This window comes from Leopardus geoffroyi, chromosome B3, assembly GCF_018350155.1.
Source record: "Leopardus geoffroyi isolate Oge1 chromosome B3, O.geoffroyi_Oge1_pat1.0, whole genome shotgun sequence".
Taxonomy (NCBI): domain Eukaryota; kingdom Metazoa; phylum Chordata; class Mammalia; order Carnivora; family Felidae; genus Leopardus; species Leopardus geoffroyi.
In genome coordinates, this window is record NC_059337.1 from 96,699,543 (window position 1) to 96,714,608 (window position 15,066).

The window sequence follows — 15,066 nt, forward strand, 5'->3', positions numbered from 1 at the left end:
AAAAGAAAAAAATCTGGATCAAAATATGGCTATTTATGGAAAGCTATCTTGCTTATGGAAAAAAAAGATGTTCAGCAGAATGGAAGGCTGGATATATTTGCTAAAATTAAATTGAAAGATTATATGTGGATTGAAAGTGTATATGTCCCTAATTATTTTAGACAAGTAGGTCTAAATGATTTCGGGCTGTTTGCCGAGCTCCTTTTACATTCTTAATCTTTCTCTAACATTATTTTTCCATATATAAACTTATAAGGAGCTTTAAAAACAAAACAGCTAATTACAGTAATTACAGCTCCTGTAGCTAAAGCAAGAAATGGGGACCTGAAGCTACACTCCTTTAAACCCCTCTCACATATAAGTGCATAAACATACACATACACTTTCATAAATATATTCTGATCCATACATGTGCACACATGCACTCATATACGCTCATACACACATGCATACACAAATATACATAGGCACACACATACACACACTAGCCCCTTAAGAAAGCCCTTGGGGGACCTGGGTAGCTCAGTCCAGTAAGTTTTGATTTCAGCTCAGGTCATGATCTCACAGTTTGAGTTCTAGCCCTGCATCGGGCTCTGGGCTGACAGCATGGAGCCTGTTTAGGATTCTCTCTCTCTCTCTCTCTCTCTCTCTCTCTCTGTCCCTCCTCAGCTCAGTCTCTCTCTCTCTTTCTCTCTCTCTCTTAAGCCCTTTGACCATCTCTGCAGAACTCTAGAAATGTGTGCAGTTTGGAAATTACTACTACAAATCACAAGGATTATGTCATGAAACAATAGTTCTTTAACTTTGTAAGCCATCAGGGAAGTGCACATGGTAGGAACCTACACAAAAAGAATGGGTATCATCATCAGCCAAGGTAGAGGTTAAATGTAGTATATTATGTGTAATGAAATGCTTATTTATAGTTATTACACAAATAAGTGGACAGAAAGGGAGATTGTTGTTTACACAAATATTATTAGCATTTTGTGCATAACTTGATTACACATAGTAGGATGGACATCTAGAAAGACAGAAATGCTCCACTGCTTTCAGAAGAACCCAGGATCAATAACATATCCAGACCCAGACCTTCCTACTTCATGTGTAGCAGATGCGTTTGAGCAGGTCATGGAGGAACACTCCTGCTCCATCTTCCTCTTCGTTCTAGTATTACACTTCGGTGGGATATGAATGTGACTTAAATTAAACCTTGTTACCTTTATCAATTTTTTTCCCTTTGAGGACAGAGTACTTTATTTCACTATATTAAAACAGATTTTCAGATACTAACTCTGTCAATTGCCGGTAAACTTTTTATATCAGTAAGGATGGTTCACCTGTAGGAAAACACCCAAATGAAAGTAGTCGTTAGAAAACAGGGATTGTAATGAGAAATTCAGAGTGTGAGAGTTTTACTCTTTGTCATGAAGGTAAGTGTGTAACTTCACCCCTTTTAGTTTTGCAATTCACCCCCACCTTCAGTCCTGATGGTTACATGAAAGTTCTGTGATTCCACATTTGCAGAAAATAATCATTATGAGGAAAGGAATACAGGGCCTAACACCATTCAAACTATGTTCCTTTTGTCACCTCTGTAATCTACCTTCAGAAGTGGGCAGGTGAGCCTTTCTGGGTATAAATTTCCAGAAAGAGCCTGATATTTCTTTTCTCCCCAATCCCACCCCAATTCCCCAGAGCTGGCTTAATTCTTAGCTATTCTATGGTTTGCTATGCCATTCTAAATTCTTCTGTCCTCTTTGTAATTTCCAGTAGGCTATTATCTCTTCTTTCCCCTGATTTCTTATTGGTGTAAGACTTTCCTTTGTTTTGTATTACGATTTTTTGTGGAGTTTGGGGAAGGAGAAAGGAAAAACAACATAAAATCAATATGCTACATTAACTGCAGGTAATGTTTAGGTCAAAATGGCATAGAACTTTATAGGCATAAAAACCTATAACATTACAAAAAACAACTACAAATAAAATACTAATGTTATTTTAACTCACTTAGGCTGTACTGCTATCAACTTCGACAATACTGCCGCTGACGTTTGTTGAGAACAAGCAGTGATTTATGTTAGGCTACTGAGGTAAAATAAGTTAGTGTTCATTAACTGGCAAAACTATAGGATAAGGCAGGCTGACAAAACAATTTGTGCTGATAAATTGTTGTGTACTTATTTGCAAGGCTGGCATAAATAATCTTATTTCTCAAGGTGCAAACAATAGATAGCAGGAGACCATTAGATGTCATGCCAAGTGGAGGCCCACTAGAGCAATACGGCATTCTCAGAGCTTCTTGCATGAGGACCATTAATTTCCATTTTCTAGTATGTGGGCTCATTTCTAAGAAAAGTCCAAAAGTCCAGTTCCAATAATTTCAATGGTAAAGTAGTAATTGTCAAAACAGGTCGAATTGTCTTTGTGCTATTATTTAGGGGAAAACCCTCTACGTTTATAAAATTAATGTATTTTCATCTGAATTCTAATTTAAATCAAGAGCAGCAATCATTTTTTGAGAAGATATTTGCTCAGTCATCACTGTTTTGAATTGGTTGGCCCTAATTTTCGAATAGGTTCTTTTAGATGGTAAATTCATTATTTGTCGAGTTCAAGTTTTAAAACTGTTCAGTTAAGTAACTCTCTCTGCCATAATCAGAAGGAGTGGTGCATGCATGTGTTAAAACATTACAATATTTGAAACACAAAGATACTATTACTGTGATTGAATGTGCTAATGAAACTATAAGAATTAAAGTAATTCCCCTATATGTTAGTTAATACATTATCACAGCGTCATAGTAGAGTTTGAACTTTATAATTAATTACAAAAGGAATACAGAACCTATTGCAGATTAGATAAAAGGAAACTACTCAAACTTGAATGTAAAGTGTCCTTAATTTAATTTCATGCTGTAAAATAGTTCCATCATTCTGAACAAGTTATTGATTAAAACGTTTTAAATAAAAATACAAATTGCCACTTTATTTCTCAATCCTTTGATACAAAAAAAAAAAAAAAAGATGAGACATCTGGGTGGGTATGGAATACAGAACATTGGATGTCACACCCACTGATTTTCATATTGAGATTTATGGGCTCTGTCTTGATTCTGTTGGAAGGTTGAATTCTATTCTAGTATTCTACTCTATGATTAATTCTTCATATATGCTCTCTAGCCTACTTTTTCTCCACGATTTCCAAGCGTCCCCAATAGGTCCCATTCAAGTCATGTAGGCTGTTCTTTGTTCTTTTAGCAGTTGGCATCTGCTTCTATTTAAAACATAGTAAGTTCGGGGCGCCTGGGTGGCGCAGTCGGTTGAGCGTCCGACTTCAGCCAGGTCACGATCTCGCAGTCCGTGAGTTCGAGCCCCGCGTCAGGCTCTGGGCTGATGGCTCAGAGCCTGGAGCCTGTTTCTGATTCTGTGTCTCCCTCTCTCTCTGCCCCTCCCCTGTTCATGGTCTGTCTCTCTCTGTCCCAAAAATAAATAAACGTTGAAAAAAAAAAAAATAAATAAAACATAGTAAGTTCAACTGTCATTTTTTTCAAAGTACAACCAATAATATGCTCCAAAATAATGATTGAAGATGTCCAACAGTGACTTCCTAATTTAGACACTTTTCATATACAGTGAATATTTTTTTCATAAGGCAATATTAATGCCTTGATGATTTCAAAATACCAGCTGTAGATTAATACAAAAGGAGACAATACAATATTGTAAGCAAGTTATTATGTAATTTAGGTAATTTTGATAGACTAGAAATACTTGCCTACTTTTGGTGCTATTAATAATCCATTTGGTGACCCTAGAAAATTATCTCATAAATCTAGATCTTGAAATATTTCTCTGTAAAATCACTGGAGGAAAATATATTTTTTTTTCAGTTTTGCCTGATAATATCACAGTGAAAATAAGTTGAGAATTTATCAGGGTTACCAGATGTCTAATCAAATTTTATTTACTTTGCCAGTTCTAGGTAAATGTTATTTTAAATTATGAATTTACATCAATTCAAAAGAATGTGCATGATTTGTTGTTAAAAATATGAATACACAAGGGAAAGAAGAAGAAAATTCTTGAGACACATAACAAAAGAGTGTACTTTCACAATCTAACAAATCATTAGGTAAAATGGCTCAGAATCCCCATATTCATAAAATGTAATTTGTGCTTCTATTCATTTCAAAGCTTTTCTCTTTGAATAGACAACTAATTTTATTCTTCAATGTATGTTCATCATTAAATCCTTCCTTTAGTTAAATATGTATATGAATATGACAAGAAGGTTTAGTGCTAAAAAAATCATATTGGGAGAGAGCAAGATGAAATCTGTTCATTACTAACCATTTATCAAAATTGTGTAGTTTATGTTTAATTTTCCAAAAATAGATCAACTTTTCATCATGACATAAATCTGTAGTAAAAATTATGGCACTTCACTTACTGATTTTTTAAAGGAAAAATAACCCTTATAAATCAAGTGGCTAGGCTGTAAAAATTTGTTACAGCAAAGTGGTTTTTAAAATCCTGATTTGCTACACGAATTTAAAACACAACCCCTCTTAAACTCTGATAATTACATTTCACATGCTCCTTTTCCATAATATATTCTCCAGTCTTGGTAGCAAGGTTGAGGAGAACTAGATATGCTATATTAAACAATTATGTATTGGTCTGCTATTATATCCAAAGCATTGGAATTGATTAAATATAGGTATTAAACTTAATACAACATTATTTTTGGCCTCTATTTTCACATACTGGAAGAAATGAGATTTCTTTAATTTAGAATTTTATTAAGTTTGGTATAAAAAGCAAACATCTTTGAATGTTCCTTTTAAGGTATCAAAATATTCCTTTAATATTAAAAAAGAGCTCAATTATGCACTTATAAGGATTTTTTTTGCTTTTTTTATATTCTAAAAATGCATCATAATTTATTTCAGCTCAATTTCACAAGCAACCATTGAATATGTACTACTGTATGTTAGTTCAAAAGAAACTCACTTTAAAACTTTACAAAATGTTTTACATGCCTTTGTATTAATTAGGGAAAAGGCTGTTTATTCACATCTGGGAAACCAAGACCAACAGTGATATTGTAGTCTCTTTTTTTAACTTTTTTTTAATATGATATTTATTGTCATAGATGGATACTATTTCTAGGGACATACACCCTAATCTGTATATGGTGTATGGGCTGGAGAAAGACCTACTTTTCATTAATTTCATTATGTTTTGGCTTTGTTCTATTTGAATGATTTTGTTCAGGGCATGTGTTACCTTCTAAATCCATTCTACTTGGGTGTAATTTACCTACTGTAAAGTACGACCAAGTAAAATGTGTAGATCCAGATTAATTTTTCACAAACAACATGAAACCTAATAAACACAACTTCATTCCTCAATCAAGCAACTTCTGATCTTATTTACATCACTGTAGATTATTTTTGTCTTTTCTAAAACTTTATATAATAGAATCATACCATATGTACTTAATTGTACTTCATTCACTCTACATTTTTGAGACTCATTCGTTTTGTTACATGTTTAAGTAGTGTGTTCTTTTCTAATGCTTGCTGTATTGTATTCCATTGAATAAATGTACCACAATCAGTTTATCTATTCACCTGTTGATGGATATATGGGCTGTCTCTAGTGTGTGGCTCTTATGAGCAAACTTATATAAACATGAGAAGTTATTGCAGTTGTATGTTTTTATTTCTCTTGGTAAAATACCTTGATGTAGGATTGTATGATAAGTGTATTTTAATGTTATAAGACATTGGAAACCAATTTTAAAAGTGACAATACCATTTTACATTTCCATCTGAAATGTATGAGAATTCCATTTGCTCCATATCTTCACCGATACTTGGTATTGTCATTTTTTTTTCAATTTTAGCTTTTCAGGTATGTGTGAAGTAATATATATTATTGTGTTTTATTTTTCATTTCTTGATAACTAAAATATTGAACATCTTTCATCCATTTTTGTTTTGTCATTTGTCTTCTAATTATCGTAAGAGATTTTTATACATTTTGACAATAAGCCCTTTGCATAATTAGATAATGTAAATGTATTCTGTCATTTGGCTTTCTTTTTCACTTTTTAATGTGGTCTTTTGAAAATTATTTTTCAACCCTTGTCTTAGAGGCTTTCTATATTTTGTTTTGTTTTACAATTAATGAGGATTTTTCTCTTAAGAAATCTTGTCTGACATCCTGTTCACAATTAATTTTTTGTTATGTTTTCTTCTAAAATTTTATTTATTTATTTATTTATTTATTTATTTATTTATTTATTTATTTTAGGTTTTTATTTAGGCCTATGGTCCATTTTGAGTTAATTTTTCATATTTTATGAGGTAGGGGCTGAAGCTCATTTCTTTTTTAAAAGATATATCCAGGTGCTCTAGGATAACATATGGAAAACACAATCTTCCCAAACTGAATTACACTGGCACCCTCATTAAATCATTGATCACTTACACATGTATCTATTTATGGATTCTATTCTGTGATATTGATTTTTGTTTCTGGGCTTATGCCAGTATGATATGCTGTTTACTTCTGTATCATCACAGTATGTCTTGAAATAAAATGCTATACACCCTTCAACTTGGTTCTTTTATTTTAAAATTGTCTTGGCTGTTCGGAAGTCTACACATTTTCACAAAAATGTTAGAATTAGTTATGTAGACAACCATTTTTGCACATAAGGACAGTTTTATTTCTTCATGTCCAATCTATATTCCTTTCACTATATTGTTTGCTTTCTTGTATTGACTAGGAATTTCAGTACAATATTGAATAAAAGTAATGGGAGCAGATTTGTTTTTACATTTCCTGATTTTCCTGATGTTAGCAGTTAGAAGTCAGTCTTTCTTCATTAAATATAATGTGATTTGTGTCTTATAAGAAAAGTTTACATTTCACTAAGTTTTAAAGTTTATTTGATAAATTGTTTATGATACTCCCCTATTATCTATTCAATGTCTGAGGATTAGAGGGTCAACAGTGATGCACCTTCACCTTGATTGATTATTTTTTTCACGGGTCAGTCATACATTGACTATTATAACAAGTGTGAATATACCTGTTTGTCAACTTTTCTAGCTGTCATCATACAAAGACAAGCCTAGTACAAATTACTCCCTTACGACTTAAGGTGGAAGTATATAAGAAGGTTTTGTGTGTGTGTGTGAGAGAGAAGGTTTTTAATTGTGAATATATCTTTTTAAAATAAATGCAGGATAATGCACATAGTCTGTGGCATATTGTTTGTTTTGATAGCTTGGTTTTAACTCATTAAAATTATTAGCATTAAGTGTGTTATTATCCTTATTTGTATCCTCCATTATTCTTACCCTTCTTTTTCTCTAAGATCTGTAATATTGCCTCATACATTCCTGATATTATTGACTACTGTTTTCTCTTTTTCTTATTATCAGTCTAGCTAGAGGTTCATGGCTTCACTTCTACTTTTCAAGGATGCAAGTGTTTTTCAATAATGTTATCTATCATTTCTTATCATATTGATGTTCATTCTCTGTTCATAATTATCTACCTTCTAATTTGGCTTTAATTTGCTCTTTTATCTAGTTTCTTAATTTGGTAGCTTAGATCATTGACTTTAACCATTCTCCTTTTATAATAAAATGTTAAAATATAAATTTTTATCTAAGCATTGCTTGAGTCGTATTCCTCAAATTTCATTATGTTATACTTCATAGTTAACCCTATTCAATTTGAAGAATTTTTCTGACATCTTTTCTGATTTCTTCTTTGACCCATCGGTTATTCAGAGTATGTTACTTAATTTACAAATATCTGAGAATATTACAAATGTATTTTGGTTATTGATTCATAATTAAGTTTTATCTCTTCAAAGAATACATTTTTAATGAATCCAATCCTTATAGGTTCACTAAGACTTGATTTATGGCCCAAAATATTGTCTACTTTGTGAATATTCCATTTTCACTTTAAAATAATATGTAGCCTGAAATTATTAAATGTAATGTCTATTAATATTAGTTACAAATATTTCATAATAATTTTAATTTTTATATTCTTACCAATTTTCTGTGTATTCTGTCACGTATGAAGAGAGAAAGGTTGAAATATCCAACTATATTGTGAATTGGACAGTTTATGTTTTCCATCTATTTATTGTCTTTTAATGTACTTTGAAATTCTATTGTTAGATGAACAGACATTAGATCTGCTTGTCTTCTTGTTTATTTGATCTTTTTATCAAAACAAATACCTTTCCTTGTCTGCTAATATTCCTTTAACTGAAGCATACTTTGTCTGGTATTCATAGAGCCACTTCAGTTTTGTAATAATTAGTGTATTCATGCTCCAACTTTTCCACATTCTTTTACTTTCTACTTATCTATGTCTTTATATTTAAAGTCAGGATATTTTTTTAATTTTGTATTGTTGAGTCTTCCTTTGTGTTTATATTTTAGTATGCATTTACCTTATTTGTAACTCTACATTCACTTGAGTAGGTATATTTTCTAATTAGAATCATTTTCCTTCAGCCTAAAGTACTTATTTTATTATTTTAGAGTACAGGTATGCTTTAAATAATATATTTTTCTCCTTTTACTTATTCACTGCTTATTCACATCATATTTATATGCAATGGAGAATCATGGTAAAAGAATAAAAATATTGTGTGCCCACCACAACCAATACTAACATTTTAAAATGATACTATATTTTGTGGCTAGAACACAGAAGTAAAAGAACACTTTTTCCATTTATCCACTTATCTATTTATTCCATTTACCCATAAACACATTTTTATTCACCCATCCTCTAGCTGGTAGACATTTAAGTTGCTTCTTTCTTTCCCTATTCTCTCTCCAGCAAATATTGATATAATGAACATTCGGTGAATAATTCTTTGTACAGGTGGTTTTAGGCTTCTCTAAAGTATATAATAGAACTGTAGAACCAAGGTTTAGATACATCTTCAAAACTACTATTCATTGCCTAGCTGATTATAAGGCAGTTGTACCAATTCTATGCATCCTTGGGGTGGAATTAAGGATCAGTATACAGAGTTGCTATAATATATTACATGAAATGTCAAGTTTCCAACAAAGTTTAGGTAACATAGAAAGAAATAGAAAAGTGTGACCCATTGACAGAAAATAAAAGGCAGTAGAAACTTCTTTTAAGGGGGCCCAGGTGATGGGCTTAGCAAGAAAGACTTCTAAGAAGTTATTTTAAGTAATTAAAGGCAACCATACCAAAAGAAAATAAAAGGAAATATGATGAAAATGTTCTGTCAAATAGAGAACATCAATAAACAGATCAAAATTATTAATTATTAAATAAAAATTATGAAATTAAAATTTTATATCCAAATGGTTTTAAAAAATGACTAAAGCTAACAACTATATATTTGATATAGCAGAAAGAAAAAGAATAAATTTGAAAATATATCAAGATATTATGCAATCTAAACAGAAAAATAAAAATAATGAAAAAGTAAGCAATGCTTCAGAAAAATGTGGGATACCATCAAGCACAACATTGTACATATGCCAGAAGGAGAAGAGAATGATAAGGAGAAAAGAGAGAGAGAAAAGAATGAAAAAAATGTTGACTATGTAAAAATAAAAAGGAATATAGAGGACTGATATGAATACTTCTATCCTAACATATTGGAAATCCTAGATGAAATGGACAAATTTTTGAAAAGTCACAAACTATTAAAAATTATTCAAGAAGAAATAGAGATTCTAAATAGACTTATAACAGTTAAATACCTTTATTGATATTTTTAAAGACTTCCCACAAAGAAAAGAACAAGCCCAGATGACTTTACTAGTGAATGCTACCAAACATTTAAAAACCAAACTGTAACCTTAACAAGTTTCTCCAAAACCAAAAAATAGATGAAGAGGGAGTGCATTACTTACCTCAACTCTTAGCTTGTCAGGGACAGTCATCAGGACCCAATGTCTGTATGTTCCTGTAACCTGCACCTGCTAACCCATTGCCATAATGTGTGAGCACATCTCCATCTCCATTGGCCAGGCTGGTGTCCAGATTGGCAATGCCTGCTGGGAACTCTACTGCCTGGAATACAACATCCAGCCTGATAGCCAGATGCCAAGTGACAAGATCACTAGGGGAGGAGATGACTCCTTCAACACCTTCTTCAGTGAAACAGGTTCTGGCAAGCATGTGCCCAGGGCAATGTTTTTAAATTTGGAACCCATAGTCATTGGTACCTACCGCTAGCTCTTCCACCCTGAGAAGCTCAACACAGGCAAGGAAGATGCTGCCAATAACTGTGGCCCAGGGCACTATACCATTGGCAAGGAGATCCTCTACTTGGTCTTGGACCGAATTTGAAAACTGGCTGACCAGTGCACAGGTCTTCAGGGTGACTCAATTTGCCACAGCTTTGGAGAAGAAACTGGTTCTGAGTTCACTTCCCTAATGATGGAACGTCTCTCTGTTGATTATGGCAAGAAGTCTAAGCTTGAGTTCTCCATTTACCCAGTCCCCCAGATTTCCAGTTTTTGGTGAACCCCAAGCTCCATCCTCACTACCCACATCACCCTGGAGCACTCTGTGCCTTCATCATAGACAATGAAGCCATCTATGACATCTGTCATAAAAGTTTCAATATTGAATCCCCAACCTACACTAATCTTAGCTGCCTTACTAGCCAGGTTGTGTCTTCCATCATTGCTTCCCTCAGATTTGATGGAGCCCTGAATATTGGTCTGACAGAATTCCACATCAACCTGGTATCCTACCCCTGCATCCACTTCCCCCTGGCCACATGTGCTCTTGTCATCTCTGCTGTGAAAACCTACCATGAACATCTTTCTGCAGCAGAGATCACTAATGCATGGTTTTAACCAACCAACCAGATGGTGAAATGTGACCCCCATCATGGTAAATATGTGGCTTTCTGCCTGTTGTACCATGACGATGTGGTTCTCAAAGATGTCGATGTTGCCATTGCCACCATGAAGACCAAGCACAACGTCCAGTTTGTGGACTGGTGCCCCATTGGCTTCAAAGTTGGCATTAATTACCAGCCTCCCACTGGTACCTGGTGGAGACCTAGCCACAGTATAGCAAACTGTGTGCATGCTGAGCAACACCATCGCCATACCTGCAGCCTAGGCTTGCCTGGACCACAAGTTTGACTTGATGTATGTTCAGCATGCTTTTATTCACTGGTATGTGGGTGAGGATGCGGAGGAAGGAGAGTTTTCTGAGGACTGGGAGGCCATGGCCTAAGAAATCCTTTATGAGATTCCATAATCTTGAGAAGGATTATGAGGAGGTTGGTGTGGATTTTGTTTAAGGAGAGAGTGAAGAAGAAGGAGAGAAATACTAATTACCATTCCTTTCAGCCCTGCAACTTATCACATTCAGAAATTTAGCTTCTGCATTAGTTGACAGGCATCAAAGCTCTCTAGTTAGATTGTCTTCACTTTTAACTGTGATCACATCTTACTTTTCCATGTGTACCTGTAAGATTTTTCCATTATGTCTTAAAGGCTTTAAGAAAGAAAAAAAAACAGATGAACAGGGTCCATTTTTCAACTCAATCTATGAGTTCAATATTACTCTGATGTCAAAACATCATCCCCCCCAAAAAAAACCTAAAAATTAATGTTTCTTATGAGTACATATGTGAAAAAATCCTCAGAGTACTATAAAACTAAATCTAGCAAAAAACTAAAATCTAATATAAAAGAATTATAAACCATGATCCAGCAGGAGTCAACCCATTAATCAAAGGTTGGCTTAATATCCAACTATAAATGAATGTAATACACATTTTAGTAAAGTAATGGCCTTATGAAGAGGTCCTATGATGCCCTGTAGTACAGCGCCCTCAGTTCACCAGAACCTGGGGCCTTAGGGGGTCTCTTCTGAGCGTGTTGCATATGTCCTACTATTGTGGTTGAGGCATGTTTGCCTTCGGTCCAATTGTCTCCAATGGTTCCCTTTGCCTGTTGCAGGCGGGGTTTGATTTCTCTGTTGCTCGTGGGTGAGTCTGGGGCCACCCTGAGCTTGAGTTGAATCAGATCAGGCATTTGACAGGGCTGCAGAAGCACTGAACTGGAGGCACTCTCCTCTTGTCATCCCCTGAGAAGCTTTCATTGGTGGGTAAGGCCTGAAGTCAGACCAGTTGTCTGCCGCAGCCCACTGCTGGGCTGTGGTGAGACTGGTGTGTGTGTGTGGTTATCTTCCCCTCTCCCCAAGGCAGGAATCCCTTTGGTGTGGTGCTGGCCCCAATCAGGGCTGCTTGCACACGATCAGGCTTATGGCATCATGTTGGATTTGCCAAAGGTGTATTAGAAGCCATGTCCACAGGAGATCACAGGGGTAGAGTGTGCAGTGCCAGCAAGTTACTTGCAGGTCCCCTGTGCAAGGGAATCTGTAGCCTCCTCAGAAAACTCCTGATAAGGCCTTGTTGGAGCAGACAGATTCACAGAAGCACCAGGGGGCTGGGTGCTGTTAGCAAGCTAGGTGGAGAGTGGTGGCGCTGTGCTGGTTCCCAAAAGTGTCCATGTGTCTAGGCTGGGGCGGGGGCTGGTGAGGGGAGGGAGGCAGAGGTGGGAAATTCACCCACCAACTCTTGTGTTCTTTGAGAAGTCTCTTCTCACACTCTAAGATTAGTAAATAAATCTGCTTCCTGAATATCCTAGGTATTTCTCAAGCAGCTGCTTCTATGCTGTATCTCAGCTAGGCTATTTGTTGTGTTGGCTCTTTAAAGGTGGGGACTTAGTTTCCTATAGCCCTTTGGTTCTCCCAGAATTGAGCCTGCTGATTTTTAAAGTTCCAGGTATTGAGCACCACTGATTATAAAAACTCATGAAGCCAGGCCCCTCTGGCCTTAAAAGACAAATGTTGCGGGGATTCATCTTCCCAGTGTGGGCCCTCCCATGCCTGGGGAGCCCCGTACGGGGGTCCACTTGTCTTCCATCTCCATGTCTCCGGTGACCCTCCCTCCTGTGGATATACCCATGGGTATGTTTGTCTCTTGACCATCTCTGCCTTTCCTACTCTTCAAGGTGGTCTCTTCTCTACACTTAACCATGTAAAATCTGTTCTGCCACTCTTTATGTTGTTTTCTGGTTTATTTACATTGATGTGGGTGTTATCTAGTGATATCCATGGGCCTAGGGGAGCCCAGATTCCTCCTAGTCTGCCATCTTCCCCAGAGCTCCTAGTTATTACTCTTTTTATTAAATATAAATGGAACAGTATGGGAAACTTGTGTATTGGTTTTCTGTTGTAACAAATTACTACCTAAGTAGTGACTTAAACAACACAAATGTATCATCTTAAAGTCTGTAGGTCAGAAGCCCAACGTGGGTCTCACTGGGCTAAAATCACTGTCAACAGGGCTCCATTTCTTTCTGGAGGCTCTAGGGAAGGATCCATTTCCCTGACTATTTGGTTTATTGGAAGAACACAATTCCTTTTATTTGTAGTTCTGAGGCCCCATTTCCTTACTGACTGTCGGCAGAGGTCCATTTCCAGCTCCTAAAGGCCAGCCACATTCCTCGGGTGAATCCCGCATACTGCTCCTTCAAAACCAGCAATGGTAAACCAAATGCCTCTCACACTTCAGATCTCCCCTCCTTCTGTCATCACACCTCTCTGGTCCACTCTTCTTTTTTCATCTTCCACTATTAAGGACATGCATGATTAGATTAGTCCCACCCAGATAATCCTGAATAATCTCTCCATCTCAATTTTTAAAAAAAATTTTTTTAATGTTTATTTATTTTTGAGACAGAGACAGAGCATGAATGGGGGAGGGGCAGAGAGAGAGGGAGACACAGAATCGGAAGCAGGCTCCAGGCTCTGAGCTGTCAGCACAGAGGCCGACACGGGGCTCGAACTCACGGACCGTGAGATTATGACCTGAGCTGAAGTCGGACGCTCAACCGACTGCGCCACCCAGGCGCCCCTCAAATTTTTTAACCTTAATCACGTCTGCAACGTTTCTTTTGCCATGTAACACTACATATACACACATTCTGGGGGTTGGGAGATAGACAAATTTAGGGAACAACTTTCTGACCGTCATGCCCTAACTGACATGGATGTGGGAAAAGAAGCACCAGACCATGATCGTCTCTGAGAGAAAAGCTTTAGTGCCTCAAGAGAGAGTATAGTAGGTAAATTCGAAAGAGAGGAGAGTACAGGAAACAGGGTCCTACCTCAGATGGAAAGCAAAGGTAGAGAAGAAAGTTGCCTCAGGGACTTTTAGTAGCACAGTCCTCAAAAAGAAGTGTCCAAGGCTAATTGTGTCTTCCCTGGAAACCTACATTAGAGATGCATGTGCGTTCTTATAAAAATAAACCTTGAACTGGAACCCCCTTCACAGAAACAGTAAGCTTTGAGGAAGTTTATGAAGGCACATGTGTTTTAAATTGTCCCATCCCTAACCCTCACTGGAACACCTAGTATAATCTCACTTAATATCACTGTCTTGACAATTGTTTACATAGACCTCTGGAAACGAGGAGTTGAAATTGGAAAATGCCTTACAATGGACATAAAATAGCACATTGAAATCCCCCCCTAAAGATTACAGTTTACCTAAAATTTGCAGACTGCATTTCTAAACTGTAACTTTGAATAATTGTCAAGTCTCTATAATTATAATAGTAATGTAGTTGGGGCGCCTGGGTGGCGCAGTCGGTTAAGCGTCCAACTTCAGCCAGGTCACGATCTCGCGGTCCGTGAGTTCGAGCCCCGCTTCGGGCTCTGGGCTGACAGCTCAGAGCCTGGAGCCTGCTTCGGATTCTGTCTCCCTCTCTTTCTCTGCCCCTCCCCTGCTCATGCTCTGTCTCTCTCTGTCCCAAAAATAAATAAACGTTGAAAAAAAAAATTAAAAAAAAAATAGTAATGTAGTTGTAGGCACATTTCTTCCCACTCAGAAGTGGATGTGAAAGGATTTTTTGTGCATTTGTTTCTCATTTATATAGATTTCAAATTTCACACCAGTACAAGGGTGGGATTTCTAGTTTTTTGGTTTTTTTTTTA

The 15,066-nt window shown here is 36.1% G+C and overlaps 1 pseudogene; it reads left to right on the forward strand.

The window, feature by feature from the left end:
- The first annotated feature begins 10,021 nt into the window (after positions 1–10,021).
- LOC123582286 lies at positions 10,022–11,392 on the forward strand (annotated as a pseudogene).
- The last annotated feature ends 3,674 nt before the right edge of the window (positions 11,393–15,066 follow it).